The sequence below is a fragment of the Mus caroli genome, unplaced genomic scaffold (genome assembly GCF_978045245.1).
Source record: "Mus caroli unplaced genomic scaffold, Mus_caroli_1 scaffold_10, whole genome shotgun sequence".
Taxonomy (NCBI): Eukaryota; Metazoa; Chordata; class Mammalia; order Rodentia; family Muridae; genus Mus; species Mus caroli.
Window position 1 is genome coordinate 19057250 of NW_028227265.1, and position 15928 is coordinate 19073177.

The following is a 15928-nucleotide window of genomic DNA, read 5'->3' on the forward strand; positions in this document are numbered from 1 at the left end:
CAGGTTCTCCATCTGTTAACTGTGCTTTCTCTTTTTCTTTTGGAACCAGGGCTTGCTCTCTCTCTGTATCAAGGAACACCCCCCCCCCCGACATACACTGGGGACTCTAGGTGTATACTGTCACATTGTGCTGGATGAAATGGGTGCTGTCTCCCACCTTGTCCACTCAAGAAGCAGAGAGCTTTACTCGTGTCACTTTCTAATCCATGTCACCGAGGGTGCTATATTATACAGACCTGAGCCTGGTCATCTTCTGTGAAATATTCTGGCTCCTTACTGTCTAGATCGGTCCCCTGAGCCCCCTTTAGACATCTATGTATCTCCCCCATAAAATTACCCCAATTCACTCAAAAGCTTTTCATACAAGCCTCGGAGTACACAAACTGCAAATGTGGTTGAGCTTTGTCATAATTTTGTTCTGTTTGGTTCATGTCTAAGCCCTCGCCCTACCCCACCTCCCACTTTATGACTGGGAACTTAGGGTTTGGAGTGATCTTAGTGGGACCTCAGGTCCTTCTGAGGCCTTCTGCAAACATGGCGACCTGCCATCAGGATTGGTACCCTACACACGACCTCTGGTCTGGAGATTAGTCCCAGCTCTACTAAGAGGTCCCCAATGCCTTTTCTAGACTTCTTGCATGGAGCAGAAGGTCACCTGCTATAAACCAAGCACAGTCATTATATATAAATGCATGCCCAGTTTTGTCTTCCTGGTGTCTAGCCTTAAAGCTTCTGGTCCATTCTTTTGACTGGTAACAGGCTTCCCTTTGGCAGAAGAACTGGCCACTTCCTCCTCCGAGCTTACATTGTATCATCTGGCTGTGTTGCTGGCCTGCTTCTTCTGTGCAATTGTGAATTCTGAAGAAATGAGCCTTTCTATTTCTGGTTTGTTTCTCCCCTTGGCCATCAGAGTGCCAGCAATGGGTCAAGGCTCAAAAATAATATCTACTTCACGGTCAACAGGTACATGAAAAAAATGTCCTGTCTCACTGGACAGTCTTTGGAAGACCAAAGAAACGCAAACTTAGAATGAACACTAAAAGCAGATCTGTTGGATTTGGCCAAAGTGACAGCGTTCCTAAGAGCATGGGAGGGAGTATCACGCTTTACATCTGGTGAGGGGCTGGCTAGAAACTGGTACAAAATTTCTGACTGATGCCGATATGTCGGACATGAAAAGAGCTGGCAACAAAAGTTACCTCACAGGGTGGGGGAAGGGAGAACAGAGGCCTCAGGGGTGAAATGCTGGAGAGTAAACATCCAAAGTTTAGCGGTAGTCACCTGCATGGTGGGGTGATGAATGGTCCCCTCCCCATCTTTAGCTGTTCTAGAAGGAAGCAATTTGTGGAAGGGCAGGACAAGGGTGGTGCACACTCACTTTTCAGTGAACAAGTGTCTCCTAAAAAGTGATCTAGTAATTCTCTTTCTCTGCCTCTCCAGTTTACAGAGCTGGGCCTTGTACATGCTACATCCATGCTTTGCCACCGAGCTCTTCCCCAGCATCCTTTCTCTGTAGAGCTCATTCTCCCTCCTCCGTCCTTCTTCTCCTTCTTCCCTCCTTCCTTCCTCTCTACCCTTACATACAGGAAGTTCCTGGCCATCATCTGCAGAGGTAGCCATCATTAGTAATTTTCTGTGTCTTTGCAGATTTATTTTTTGACTGAAAGAAAACCCCCTTTTGTTTGCATCCAAATTTATAAATGGCGTCACATCATATATATAGTATTTTCTGTGTCGTGGGGGTGGGGTTTTGTTTCTGTTCTTATCATATGTATACACAGACATATGTGGCGAGACAAATGGTTCTAGAGAAAGTGTACGGTAAGAAAAAACTAGTCCTCTGAGTCCTCTTTCCCACCTTTCCTAGTTACTCCAATTCTCGGCCACAGGCAAGCCCAGCCTGTTCTTAGGTCATCGGCTCTCAGTCCCTGTTTTGAGATCCATTGGGGGTGATATGGGAGCACCCTCTAGTTTGCTCGCTCTGTGAGGGTGAGAACAGCTCTACTCCCTCACCACGCTTCTCTCTCACTTTCTTCTCTCCATCCTCCAAGCTGGGATGACTTCATGGTGAGAAAAAAACATTTTTTGTATTTAGACCAAACAAACTCTGCTCACAGCTGAGCTATGGGTCTTTTGAATCCAGTATTCATCTTCCTAGGAGCAGCCCCCTTTCTTCACTTAGGCTTCTGACATAGCAAGCACAGGCTTTACCTACAGACGTACAGCCATGGGTGGGGATGGGCTCTTAAATGGTCCATCAGTTTTATTTCTCAGAGACTAATCGCCGCACCCCCCACCCCCAGGCACCTATCCTGAGCTCACAGTCCTTCACTGAGGGAAGTCAGGGCAAGCAGATCAATGCCCAACACACAGCCTAGGAATTTGACTGGGTTTTAATTCTATCAGTGTTTATATCTGTGGTCCACAATTGCTCAAAAATGTATCTCACTAGACCATAAGTCTTTTGAAAGCTCCTTCCAACCTTCCAACCTCTCCTAGACTCAATTGCAGAGCCGGATGTTTCTCTTGCTTTCCTTTTCTATTTTGGGTTGTGACTACGTTGGTTGCTCCCTCGCTTCCCAGACAAGATGTACTTATTTTGTTGGGCTTTTCTCTGGGTAGACAAAATAGGAGAGATTTGGTTGCTGATGAGAGATTCCCTGTCACTCAAGCCGTGGCTCTGCATGCTTGTGGAGGGGGGAAGACTGAGAATTATAAGGCCAATTGACTTTGTACTAAGGGACTGAGTATATGCGATTTTCATTGTTCTTAAGTAATATGGACCAGTAATCTGTTAGAGAGAGGCTGACCACACTGTTCTTGAGTGGCTCCTCCTTTTAAAGACTTGGTGAAAGGTGTCAGCTTGAACACACAGCACACGGAGAGGTACATGCAAGCAAACAGGATAGCTCCTGAGCGTACGAGTGCGCGCACGTGCACACACCACACATACACACACACACACCACACACACACACCACACACACACACCACACATACACACCACACACACACCACATACACACACCACATACACACACACACACACACACCACACATACATACACACACACACCACACACACATACACATACCACACACATGCACACACACACACACACAATTTGCATGGTTCTGGGGCAGTTGTTCGAGTAAGGATGTCCTGAGAGAAAGACAGCATTTCTAAAGAGCTGTCTGCTAAGAAGTCTGTTTCCCTTGGTCCTCTGCAGTGAGAGGATGCTCGCCCACCAATACTGATGCTCCAAAGCCTCTCACAAGAGGACTCCTCTCTCAAAAATTTAGAGAAATGGGAGAAAAGTGAGGACAAGGCAGCATTAGAGCCTCTGTTCTCCAGAGCGCTGCATGACATCAGAGCTGACTCGGAACTTTAGGGCTTCTTTTGCTGTCCCTCACTACGACTGCCGCCACCACTATGTCATCCGCCTCCTCTTCCTCCTTCTCCAGCTCCTCCTCCTCTTATTATTAAGACAAAAATAAGACTGTTGGGCTCCATTTTGACCCTGGTTTGGGCCTTCAGGACAAACCCAAGCCTGGCTCAAGTTTTGAGACCTGTCTCAGTCACTTTCATGTTGAGGTGACTCAGCAAGACTTGTTTGAAATCCCTCTCCCTATGTTCTGAACTTATATCGAGAGGCTGATGCCATAAAGTTGAGTTCCTGCTTCAACAAGACTCTCTTCTTTTGGGCCATTGACACTTGCCATTCCACTCAGCCCCAGAGACACCCGGGTGGGATCGGGACCTCTCTCTTCTCTCCTGGGCCTGCTGGTAAGGAGTTGGAACAAGATCTTGGGATACAGTTACCAGAAAATATTTATCTTTCCACGTGCTGTTTTCCCTCCCCTGGCTCTTTTTGTCTGTCAAGTAGCAATTAAAGCTACCATTTACCAAATTCTTAACTTTCCAGCAGGTGCTTCCTCTGTATATCATCCTGCATAACTTTCTAGATAGCACTGCCATCGTTCCATCAAAAGAGAAAGAACCACGGGGTGGAAAGGGTTAAATAATATAGCCAGCATGTGAAGAATTAGGATTGGTTCCTCCACGTGGACACTCTACAGCTCTTCTGAGTGACCGAGATGCGTCGAGAAGCTGTGCTTGGGGCGTGACCCTGCCACCCCTAGGTAGTGTCTTCCCTGCCAGATGCAAACGGATTTAATGTGCTATCTCACAGAGACAGGTTTTCTTTTGTCTTCTAAAGCATGTGATTTAGTGTGTGTACAGCAATATCATTACAGCTACTCTTTACAAAAGATATATTCCAAGTGGACTCCTGCAGACAATTCTGCCCTGGCAAACACCACATCTGTCCAGTCTCTGTGTTCTTGCTCATGACAGAGGACAGGAAGAGGAACTAAAGAAGAGGGTGACTTTCTCTCCGATGAAGATCCCCTGAGGAGTCCACAGCACACCTTGAACCTTGTATTTTTTTCTTGATTACAGACAGGTGCTAATTTCATTTTGTTACCAACTCTGCATTTAACTGTGGTGGTTTAGCATCAGTGCACAGAATGAGAGGGCTGAATGCTTTAGCTGACAGGGACAGCAAAGATCATCTCTCAAACGTGACATGAGTTGGGTGGCTGCTGCTGATTACCAGGAAGAAGCTAAACCTTTTCACAGAGAAGGAAATGGTGATATAAGGGAGGAAAAAAAAAAAAAACCCAAAAACCCGACTTCATACTTCCTCTGGATGATAGCTACTACATCTGCACACCTGAATAGCAATTAGTAGAAAAAGCAATTTTCCAAAACCAATTAAGAGTCAGGACAAGTAGAATGGAGCTGGACAAGCCTGCCAACAAAGATGTATTTTTTCTTTTTTTGGACATCTCCCTTTCATTTGCAAATGCTCTCCGTTCATTTCAGATTTAACTTATACGCAAACTAATCGTATTTGACTGGTAGCCTTGTCATCCTAGGCTCAGAGAAGGTGCTGACCCAACTCGTTACCTGATGTCTAATCAATCGTTTCCTCCTGTCAGTGTAGTTTAGATCATCAGTGGGACCTGCTGGACTCTTGACTTCTGTCTTCCACTTTCAGTTTTGAGAACGTGAACTCCATCTCAGGTTGGAATGGGGTGGGGGTGGGGGTGGGGGATGAGAAGTTCTCTGTGGAGCTCAAATCTTTGCTCCTAGAACTCTCGATCTTATGGCCACTGGGACCCTCTTGTCACTTGGGGATGATGGCTCAGGAGGAGCCCAACTCATGTTGGGATGACCATGACAGCCATTCATGTACAAAAAGAAAAAAAGAGAGAGAGAGAGAGAGAGAGAGAGAGACAGTCCTCATCATAGGTTAGAAACTCATTCTTTTCCTGTCTCTTTATTCCTAGTTTGTTTTGTTTTGTTTTTGGTTTTTTTCCAGACAGGGTTTCTGTGTAGCTCTGACTGTCCTGGAGCTCACTCTGTAGACCAGGCTGGCCTTGAACTAAGAAATCTATCTGCTTTTGCCTCCCAAATGCTGGGATTACAGGCATGTGCCAGCACTGCCCGGCTCCGAGTTTTTTTTTTTTTTTAATAGATTTTCACAAATAAAGTCAAGACCAACCAAATAAAATACAACCAAAAAAAAACAAAAAAAAAAAAACAAAAAAACCAGTGCCCCCAACTCCTCTTCTTTCTTATTTCCATTGAAGACATATTCTACTATTCTCTTGAAATGGATTGCGTATTAGCACCTTCAAAGGGCTAAAACACAAGAGGACAGTCTGTCAGCTAATGAGTTTAAGATTTAAAACATTTATTTCACTTTAGCCTATCAGAAAATGAGATAAAGTTTTGGGGAAGAAAAGGTGCTAAGCATAGCTATATTCAAAATCAAGATAAACATATGAGTCACACATGAAACAGAAACAATGAGGGCTTGAGAGTCATGGATCTACCAGGCTCTGGACTCTGAACATTAGTAGAGGTGGATTGAAGAAGAAAACTAGAAACTGAAAAACACAGGATGGGATGCGGGCTGAGGTCTCTAGGTAAGGCAGCTTCTCTGCGAGTGACAAAAAGGCTGTAATGTTCCTGAAGCTGCAGTCTACACATGCATGTGGCCTGGTGGAGGGGGAGGGAAGTGGAGACTGATTGTTGGGAGGGCTGACTGTTGGGCAGGCCAACTGTTGGGCAGGCCGACTGTTAGGCAGGCTATTGGGCAGGCTGACTATTGGGCAAGCTGACTGTTGGACAGGTTGACTGTTGGACAGGCTGACTGTCAGGCAGGCCAACTGTTAGGCAGGTTGACTGCTGGACAGACTGACTGTTGGGCAGGTTGATTGTTGGGAAGGCTGACTGTCAGGCAGGCCAACTGTTAGGCAGGCTGACTGCTGGACAAACTGACTGTTGGGCAGGTTAACTGTTGGGAAGGTTGACTGTTGGACAGGTTGACTGTTGGACAGGTTGACTGTTGGACAGGCTGACTAAAGGTTGACTGTTGGACAGGTTGACTGCTGGACAGACTGACTCTTGGGCAGGTTGACTGTTGGGAAGGTTGACTGTTTGACAGGTTGATTGTTGGGCAGGCTGATTGTTGGACAGGTCACCAGTCAACTGGAAACTGACTTTTCCAGTATCTCACGGGAAGGCAGGCACAAGACTTGATTCTAGGCTGCTGATCACTGTCCAGAGTGAAGGTAAATGTGAGACTACCAGAAAGGGAGGCGTGAGTTGAGCACTAAGAATGAGGCACATATGTACTCATGCCAGACTGACTTATTTAAAATGCCGAACATCTGGAAGAACAGCTGCAGACAATCAGGCAATTGATTCGCTCTTGAACAATCAATAGTGCCAGCTGAGATTGATTAGAAAATACCTCTGAGCTCCTCAGAGAGCTGCAGAATGGGGTAATACAACCAAAACAAAGCCTGTGAAATGAGGACAGGGAGATTGGACTCAGGAACAAGCACTTATAAATAACCAGTTATAAATCTTGGAAGTGAAAAATACAGTCACTAAAGATGGGTTAAGTCTCAGATTTGCCAAAAACCAAAGCCAGACTTTGTAATTTAGAGCATACCACTGAGACAAAGAGGAGGAAGGATGAGCAAGAAGTAAAATAAGAATATCTATGTAGAATAGTACAAGGAAAATTCTAGAAACATTCATGTATATGTGTGTGTACATGTGTGTATATGAATATGTGTGTGTATCTATGAGTGCATGTATATGTGTGTACATGTGTGTGGGTATATGTATGTGTGTTTGTATAAGTGTGTGAGTATATATGTATATGGGTTATATGTGAAGGTATGTATATATATATATATGTGTGTGTATATGTATGTGTGTGTGGGTTATATGTATGGGTGTGTGTGTGTATGTGTTTTTTTTTTTTTTAAGTAGTGTACTGACTGGTTTGTGTATCAACTTGACATAAGCTAGACTCATCAGAGAGAAAGGAGCCTCAGTTGAGGAAATGCCCCCATGAGATCCAGCTGTAGGGCAGTTTCTCAATAAGTGATCAATGGGGAAGAGCCCAGACCATTGTAGTAGTGCCATCCCTGAGCTGATGGTCCTGGGTTCTACAAGAGAGCAGGCTGAGCAAGCCATGTGGACAAGCCCGTAATCAGCATCCCTCCATGGCCTCTGCCTCAGCTCCTGCTTCCAGGCTCCTGCTCCATTTGAGTTCCTGTCCTGACTTCCTTCAATAATGAACAATGATATGGAAGCCTAAGCTTAATAAACCCTTTCCTCCCCAAGTTGCTTTTGGTCGTGGTGTTTTGTCAACGCAACAGAAACCCTGAGACAAGCAGGAAACAGAAGCAGCAGCAAAGAAACACTTTCCAGATTTTAAGTCTCAAATCTTCTCATACATGAATCAGAAATTTAAGAAAATGAAAGGATTAAAAAAGTTTTAAAATCAAGGAGTTAAAAAATGACAAGTTGCTCTTTTTTTTTTTTTGGTTTTTTCGAGACAGGGTTTCTCTGTATAGCCCTGGCTGTCCTGGAGCTCACTTTGTAGACCAGGCTGGCCTCGAACTCAGAAATCTGCCTGCCTCCGCCTCCTGAGTGCTGGGATTAAAGGTGTGCGCCACCACGCCCGGCCGACAAGTTGCTCTTGAATGAACAATTATGCAACTGACAGAAATGACCAGCACCAGTAAGGCAAAGGAGCAACCTTCAGAGGAAGGACCGGAAGAACCCGACGAACGGAAGGAGGAGCTATTGAAGAATTTAGAAAGCTGTAACTTTTCGAAGAGAAAGACAAACTAGGCTGGGCTGAATGGTGCTGATCTATAGTAACAGCAGCTTGGGAGAATGAGGTGCGAAACCTGTTTGTGCTAACAAGAACTCAATCAGCCCGGGCAAGAGACCCTACCTCAAGCTAAACCAACAAGCCACGCCAAGCCAAACCAATTGACCATACAAAACACAGCATGGGAAGAAAAGGGGAAATGACACAGAATACAAGAGGGGCAGGCTACCAGGGAGCTACATTCATATCCAGTGAATGGTTAATCACAGCCTCACAAAAGTTGAAATTCCCATGGTCAAGAAGAGAGGATTCATGGTCTACACAAAATGTAAAAAACAACGAGGTCACAAAAAGGTCACCGTACAGTGGCTGTGCAGACTGTCCTTATTCTTGAGGAAGACTAAAATACTAAGTCTGTTCATTGTTGTTAGGGAGAGAGTTGATTTGCTGAGAAAGTAAATGTGGCCACTTAAAGAAATGACATGAATAGCATCTACAGTGTCCAGATAAATCAAAGGAAACGGGATATAGAGTGGTAGTGTTTTTTTTTTTTTTTTTTTGGGGGGGGTGTCACATGGTGAAAGTAAAGCCCAGTGCAGAGTGAGAATGAGGAGGGAGAGAGACAACTGTAGACATGATCCGTTGTAAACTATTAGTTTGGGTGTGGAAGGTTGGACAATGGTCTTCACAAAATGTCCAGATCTTTTTTTTTTTTTTTTTTTTTGGTTTTTCAAGACAGAGTTTCTCTGTGTAGCCTTGGCTGTCCTGGAACTCACTCTGTAGACCAGGCTGGCCTTGAACCCAGAAATCTGCCTGCCTCTGCCTCCCAAGTGCTGGGATTAAAGGCATGTGCCACCACCTCCCGGCAATGTCCAGTTCCTAATCTTTGATGTCTATGAAGTGTTTACCAGCCTGATAAGAGAGTGATTACCAGCCTGGAGATAAAGAGACTAACCTCGACTATTGGTCTGGCTCAGTGCAATCCGAGTGGAGATGGGGTGAGGTGGGGGAGGAGCTGTGGGATGTGGAGCAGTAGGAGGGTGGATGGGGGCAGGGAATGCAATATGGAGTGTAAAAAATAAGTTAAAAATAAAATCAGAAGTTATAATAACCTCCACTTGACTAGTCAAACACCAAGAACTTAAACTAAGTGTTAAAGTATAATTGCGTCAGAATATAGAATAAAGCTGTCATCAAGGAATGTGTTTGCTCCTGTCCACTGGACTCTCTGTACTGCTTAAGTAATATTCTAAAACTCATGGATTGTCTTTGCCTCTTTGGTGTTTGTATAATTCAATATCAGTTTCATAACAATCTGTCCAAATAGCCTGCTTGTTTGTATATATATATATATATATATATATATATATATATATATATCCTTTAAGAGAGACACAGAAGGAGCAGAACCAGAAAGAGAGAGAGAGAGAGAGAGAGAGAGACTTAGATGCTGCTGGCTCTGGAGATGGAGGAAGGAACCATGAGGAAGTGTTCCAGGTGATAGGAAAACACATTCTCTCCTAAAGTCTCAAAGGGAACTAAGCCTTATTTTAGACCATGACCTCTGGAACTGTTAATTAACAAATTCATTCCATCAGCAACAGGGCATTAATATGCTTTCTGATTTAAATGCAGAGTCTATCATTGGCTAGCTAGGAATCCAAATCAGGGCTGGAGAGTTGGTTCAGTGGTTAAGAGCCCTGCTGCCCTTGAGAAGACCTAGGTTTGGTTCCCAGTATCCACAATGTGTGGCTCACAGCTGCCTGTAACTCAGCTGCAGGGACTCTGATACCTGCACACATGTCACTCACTCACACACACACACACACAAATTAAAAACTCAATTCTATACTATTCTAAATAAATCACAAAATGAAGTTAAAGGAATAAAAAGATATACCAGGTAGATAGCAATTAAAATTATTCTCAGGAAAAATAGAATTTAACCCAGAAACGATAAACAGAAATTAGAATGAATAATTACTATGAAAGAGGAATAATAGGGATAATAATAAAATTCATCATTTGGCTTTGAAATACATGGGGTGAAAATTGATGCTAGGGAAATGAAAAGAGAGAGCCTTTGATGAAGTCCTATCAGAATTTGGGCAAATGGTAATACTGTAGGAGATATGAACAATATATTTAATGATATTGAGTTGATAATACAAATACTTAATACATGGTCCAGTGCACTTAATAATTAGGTAATCTATAATTGTCCTGGGGTCATATGGAGTAGCTATAAAAACTAACCACATGCTGTCTACCAAAGACCATATTTAGAGTATGTGTTATTCAAGCCGTGTGTTCTAACTTTAATCTAATTAACATTCATAAGGAGGAAAACTGTTAAGAGTTAAAACTACAGATCTGTATGTAATTCACAAAGAGAAAACCGTAACAACCCTCTCAGACTTAGAATAACAAACACTGAAAATAAGAACATGCATGACGCTATATGTACCATGTGCCATGTAAAGCAAACACTAACAATCTCTGGTGCCCCGTCAGATTGAAGTAGAAAGTGACGCTAGTTCGGATGAAGGTGCTTGAAAAAGAGCAAAATGGTGGTAAAGAAATGAGGTGGAAGAACATAAGGTGAGCAGCAGAAATTAGCAAATGAACCTTTCCAATCAACAAAGTTTAGAGGTGTTTCACAGTCATAGCAAAGCTGAGTAGAGAATCTCAGAACCCCAGTGTGGCTGTGTCCCCAGACAGACAGGGAAGGAATGGGGAGGGCAGATGGGGGAGGGGGGCGGCGAATGGGGAGGGCAGAGTGTGCTGGGGGAAGAGAGTGGGGTGGACAGAAGGGGATGGCGGAGGGGGAGGGTAGAAGTGGGGGGGAGGTGAAGGGGGAGGGCAGAAGTGGGCAGCGAATGGGATGCTAATGTGTGGGACTCTAGCGCAGCACCCCGGGAGACCTGCTGTCTATATGGTCAGTTGTGGCTTTTGACTTTCTCTGTGAGTGTTCCTGTGTTCCTACTACTCTTCTCTGTCAGTAGCTTCGAATCCATTTCATGTCTCATTCAAGCCATCCCTGCAGTTTCTTCAATCTCTCGGCAGCCTGCCCTGGTGCCTCAACATGGCCAGGTCATGAGAAAGACAATGTACTCATCAGTGAAAGGACAAGTCACTTTCTTCATGGATACTATTTCACATTCACACTGGCAAGAGCTTAGGAATCTGGCTGCACTGCATTTTAGGTCTTGGAGAGAAAGCTCAAGTACTTCCCGAAGGGCACACTGTTTGATAAAATTGCTTTGGACTCAACAACTCTACACCTAGGTATTTGTCCACGCTGCATAAACTCCACATTATCACTTGCATATACAAAGTGACAAGGATTTCATGCTGCTGTTACACTAACCCAATTATCAACTCGTAGGAAAAGAAGATAGCCATAATATCAGTAAAGTGAATACATGCAGCAGCTGAGCTGAGCAGACAGACATGTGTGTGTAAATGTGGGTGGGTTTTGAAACACAACACTGAGTGTGAACAGTAAGTTACAAGGTGTCACATGCAGTCACTCGACTTAGATATAGTACTTACAGATATTATGTATTAATATAAAAGCATGACTTGGGTTCACATTAAATTCATTACACGGTTTGTCTTGGAGCAGAGGGCAAGGAAATAGCATTGTCCAGGATAATGTCCATTCTCTTACTTAATATAAATCAAAATCCTTCTGCCATTTTGATGCCCACTGACTGGTCAGCAAAGTTCAACAGTACAGAACCAGGGAAGAAGGGCGTGTATCTGGGGTCAAACCACCAGGGACAGTGCTAGGTTGCCACTTAACTCCACAGTAACTTAACCAGCCCTTATCGCTGTTTCTGCTATATTATGGTGATCACGATAGGTTTGTATTGTATCTATACAATAGGGGCCATAAATAAACAACCATTTGTCACAGTGGACTTCATTTTACTGTCACCATTGTGACTACCACACCTGTTGCTAGGTGCTGGAAATGAAGTGCAGAGACTGTTATCAATGGAATGAGACAGATACATAAAGAGATAAGAGAAGAAAAGCTGACCTTGTAGAGGTGAGGGAGTGTCCCAGGGCCTGGAGGTCTGAGATGTGAACACCGGGGTCCCCTCTGCTGTGTCACCGTGTGGCTCAGTGCACAGTCAACAAAAAGATCCATGCTTGGATGAGGCATCAGAATTTCCTTTCCTGGGCTCCAGGAATTCTAAATATCAAACCACAGTGGCTTCTCACTTGAGTCACGGAGGCAAGAGGCCGCTGCAAAGACATCTATCTCAGTGCCACCCGACTCCCAAGGTCTTACTGAAATCGGAACAGAAGGCTTTGCGCTGTCGCCAGGGCCAAATTAGTATTGGGAGTGTAAGGAAGAGGGTTCCAGATGCTTCCGAGCAAGTGCTAAGCAATGTCCTTGTCTGCCCAGCCAGGGACACCCATGAAGAGATCGCATGTGTCCTCCGAATTCGTGCTGATGACCTCAGGGTCCTGAGGATGCTTCCCCAGGCCCACATCATTTCTGCTGCTCCAAGTGAACAGACTCTGTGTTCCTGAACTAGCTCTGTCAGGACAACCTACATCCTGTCCAAAGAGCCTTCCTATACTTGAGATTCTCACATTTCAGAACCTTTTATTCTTCAAAACCTGAAGCAATTTATTCTAGTCTGTTGCCCCAAATAAGACTCCTCCCTGGCTGCCCTCTAGATATGTGTGTGTGTGTGTGTGTGTGTGTGTGTGGTATTCCAAGAGTTGTGTTTTGAACATTCAGTGTGCCCCACATATCCTGTGTGAACACCTGAGCTGGTGCTGGTCTTTGGGAAGGTTATGGAATCTTTAGGAGGCGGAGTCTTACTGGAGGATGTTTTATAGCCTTGCTATCAACTCCTCTGATTCCTGTGTGCTATATGGTGTGATCAGGCAGCTGGCTGCTCCTGTTGCTGTGTGCTCCCTGCCTGTTATCAAGTCTTTCTCACCATGGTGGACTCTAGCTTTCTGGATTTCCAGAAGAAATCCTTTCTCCCTGTCTTAGTTAAGGTTTCATTGCTGTGAAGAGACACTATGACCATGGCATCTCTCATAAGGGTAAACATTTAATTGGGGCTGGCTTACAGTTTCAGAGGTTTAGCCTAAAGTCATCATGGTGGGAAGCATGGACAGGCAGACATGGTGCTGGAGGGGCCAAGAGTTCTATATCTTGATCCACAGGCAGCCAGGAGGAGACTCTCTTCCTCAGGCAGCCAGGAGAAGACTCTAATTCTACTGGCCAGGCTTGAGCATATATGTGAGACCTCCACAGGGACATACTTACTCCAACAAAGCCACACCTACTCCAATAAGGCCACACCCATTCCAACAAGGCCACACCCACTCCAACAAGGCCACTCCTACTCCAACAAGGCCACACCCACTCCCAAAAGGCCACTCATACTCCAACAAGACCACACTTCCTAATAGAGCCACTTCCCATGGGCCAAACATATTCAAATCACCACACTCTCCTCAAATTGCTTTCCCTGGGGATTTTAGCAACAGAAATAAAACCAATACACAATTTACTCTAAAGAAATAGAGATCCATTCATGGGACATCAGCTAAGGATAAGTTAAAATTTTACAGATCTAAACATAATATACACATATACCATGCATATGTTCTTTTATTCTAAACTTTTAAAAGAGGTCTCATCTTTATCTCTTTTTAAAAACTAGTATGCATTTTTAAGACATTAAACTTTAAACTGTCTTTAAAGTTCCTGACATCACCTTGAGGGAGGGCTTTCCACTTCCTGTCTTCTGGCCCCTTCAGCTGTATGTTTCTTGCTAAGGGAGACTTTGATCACAGTGGTGGCCGTGATGCATGTGGCCCTGCATGATACAGATTGCAGCAGACTGCTGACGGCAGGGAGCATCTGGGGAAGGATGGCATTTTCTGACAGCCAAGAGAGGAGAGAGAGTGACCCCTCCTATCAGGACAGCCAGCAAGAAGAGGCTGTGGGGCTCTGGATCTGTGGTAGGCTTGGTAAGAGAGCAAGTGAGCATTAGTCAAGACTCGTCCCTAATGCTTGGCAGCCTAGGAATTCTGTTTCTATAACATTAATGCATATTTATCAGGAAATTCACAAAACCCCAGCTACCACATAAAAGAAGTTCAGTTTTCAACTAAGATAACTTCAGTGGAGACTATTTCACACTTGCCTAAACTCCACCAACACTCCAGGAGCAGATGGAGGCCAAACACAGTCAGAAGTGTATTGCTTGTGTTACATACGTGGCTCTGATGTAAGGAAATATCTCTGTTGGGACATGGGATCATAAAAATCTTTGTGGGAAGGAAGAAAAGCACTGTTTTAGTAAGCCGGCTGGATCATTCACTGTATACTCCATATTAATAAAAAGATCCTTGATGTACTTTCTGTGTTTTGAAATATATCAAAAATTGCCATTAAAAGTGAAATCTGGGGGATAGAGGGATGGCTCTATGGGTAACAGCATGTGCTATTCTTGCAAAGGACCTGAGTTCCCAGCACCCACATTGGGTTGGCTTACAACTACCTATAACTCCAGCTCCAGGGACCTGCTCTTCTAGTTTCTTCAGGCATTTGCATGCATGTGCAGTGCACATATCTCCACCACCACCACCATCACCACCCCACCACTATCCCCATCACTACCACAGCCTCCACTAACACCACTATCACCACCACCATCACCAGTAGGAGTAGCAGCAGCAGCAGCAACAACACCCCACCCCCCACCATCATCATCACCACCACCATCAGCAGTATCATCAGCAGCAACAACACCCCCCACCCCCCCCCACCAGCAACAGTAAAAATAAAACTTTTTGAAAGAAAAGTAAAACTTAGAGATTTGTGAATGGGGGGGGGAACAGCTGCTATGTGTGTTTGGAGGTTCTCTGGGTTGCCTGTGTCTTCCCTCTGTTGTCCCCAGGCCCAGCTGAGTCCCCTAGGTTCTTGATGAGGGTCACTGACTCCTTTCTTTTCCTAGGGCCAGTTTCATACTGGACCACAAAGCAACATTTCCTAGGCAAGACTTCACAATTTCTACCAAGTGCAGCCATGAATGTAAATAGTACATTTTTTTCTCGACAGGACTTTCTTCTATCAATTATTAAATAATGTTCTCTAGACAAAAAAAAAAAAAAATTAGATCTTGGGGCCTCATGTTGAAAAGAGCAGTGAGTGCTCGCTTCGGCAGCACATATACTAAAATTGGAACAATACAGAGAAGATTAGCATGGCCCCTGCGCAAGGACGACACGCAAATTCGTGAAGCGTTCCATAATTTTGAGCTCGTGTCTCTAGCTACATATGTAGCAGAAGATGGCCTAGTCGGCCATCAATGGGAAGAGAGGCCCCTTGGTCTTGCAAACTTTATATGCCCCAGTACAGGGGAACGCCAGGGCCAAGAAGTGGGAGTGGGTGGGTAGGGGAGCAGGGTTGGGGGAGGGTATAGGGGACTTTCGGGATAGCATTTGAAATGTAAATGAAGAAAATATCTAATAAAAATTGAAAAAAAAATTTTAAAAGGAAAAGAGCAGTGAATGTCGCTATATGACATGGCTTGACGAAGAATAAGGAAAATGATGATAAAGATGAATCAGGATGAGGGATAAAGGCTGCTAAATGGGACCAGTGTCTGGTGAGTCAGGAGAAAATGTTAATTTTATTCCTTTCAATAGTGATTGCTATGAGAATAATAATA

At 44.4% G+C, this 15928-nt stretch overlaps 1 protein-coding gene and 1 non-coding gene across 2 annotated transcripts in view; one reads left to right on the top strand and one right to left on the bottom strand.

Annotated features, from left to right (window-relative positions):
• Positions 1-15928, bottom strand: part of Hydin (HYDIN axonemal central pair apparatus protein) — a 361694-nt gene that overhangs the window by 193758 nt on the left and 152008 nt on the right. The window lies entirely within an intron of this gene.
• Positions 15406-15512, top strand: LOC115031869 (U6 spliceosomal RNA). The gene has a single exon (XR_003837505.1). It is a non-coding gene; the product is annotated as a U6 spliceosomal RNA (small nuclear RNA).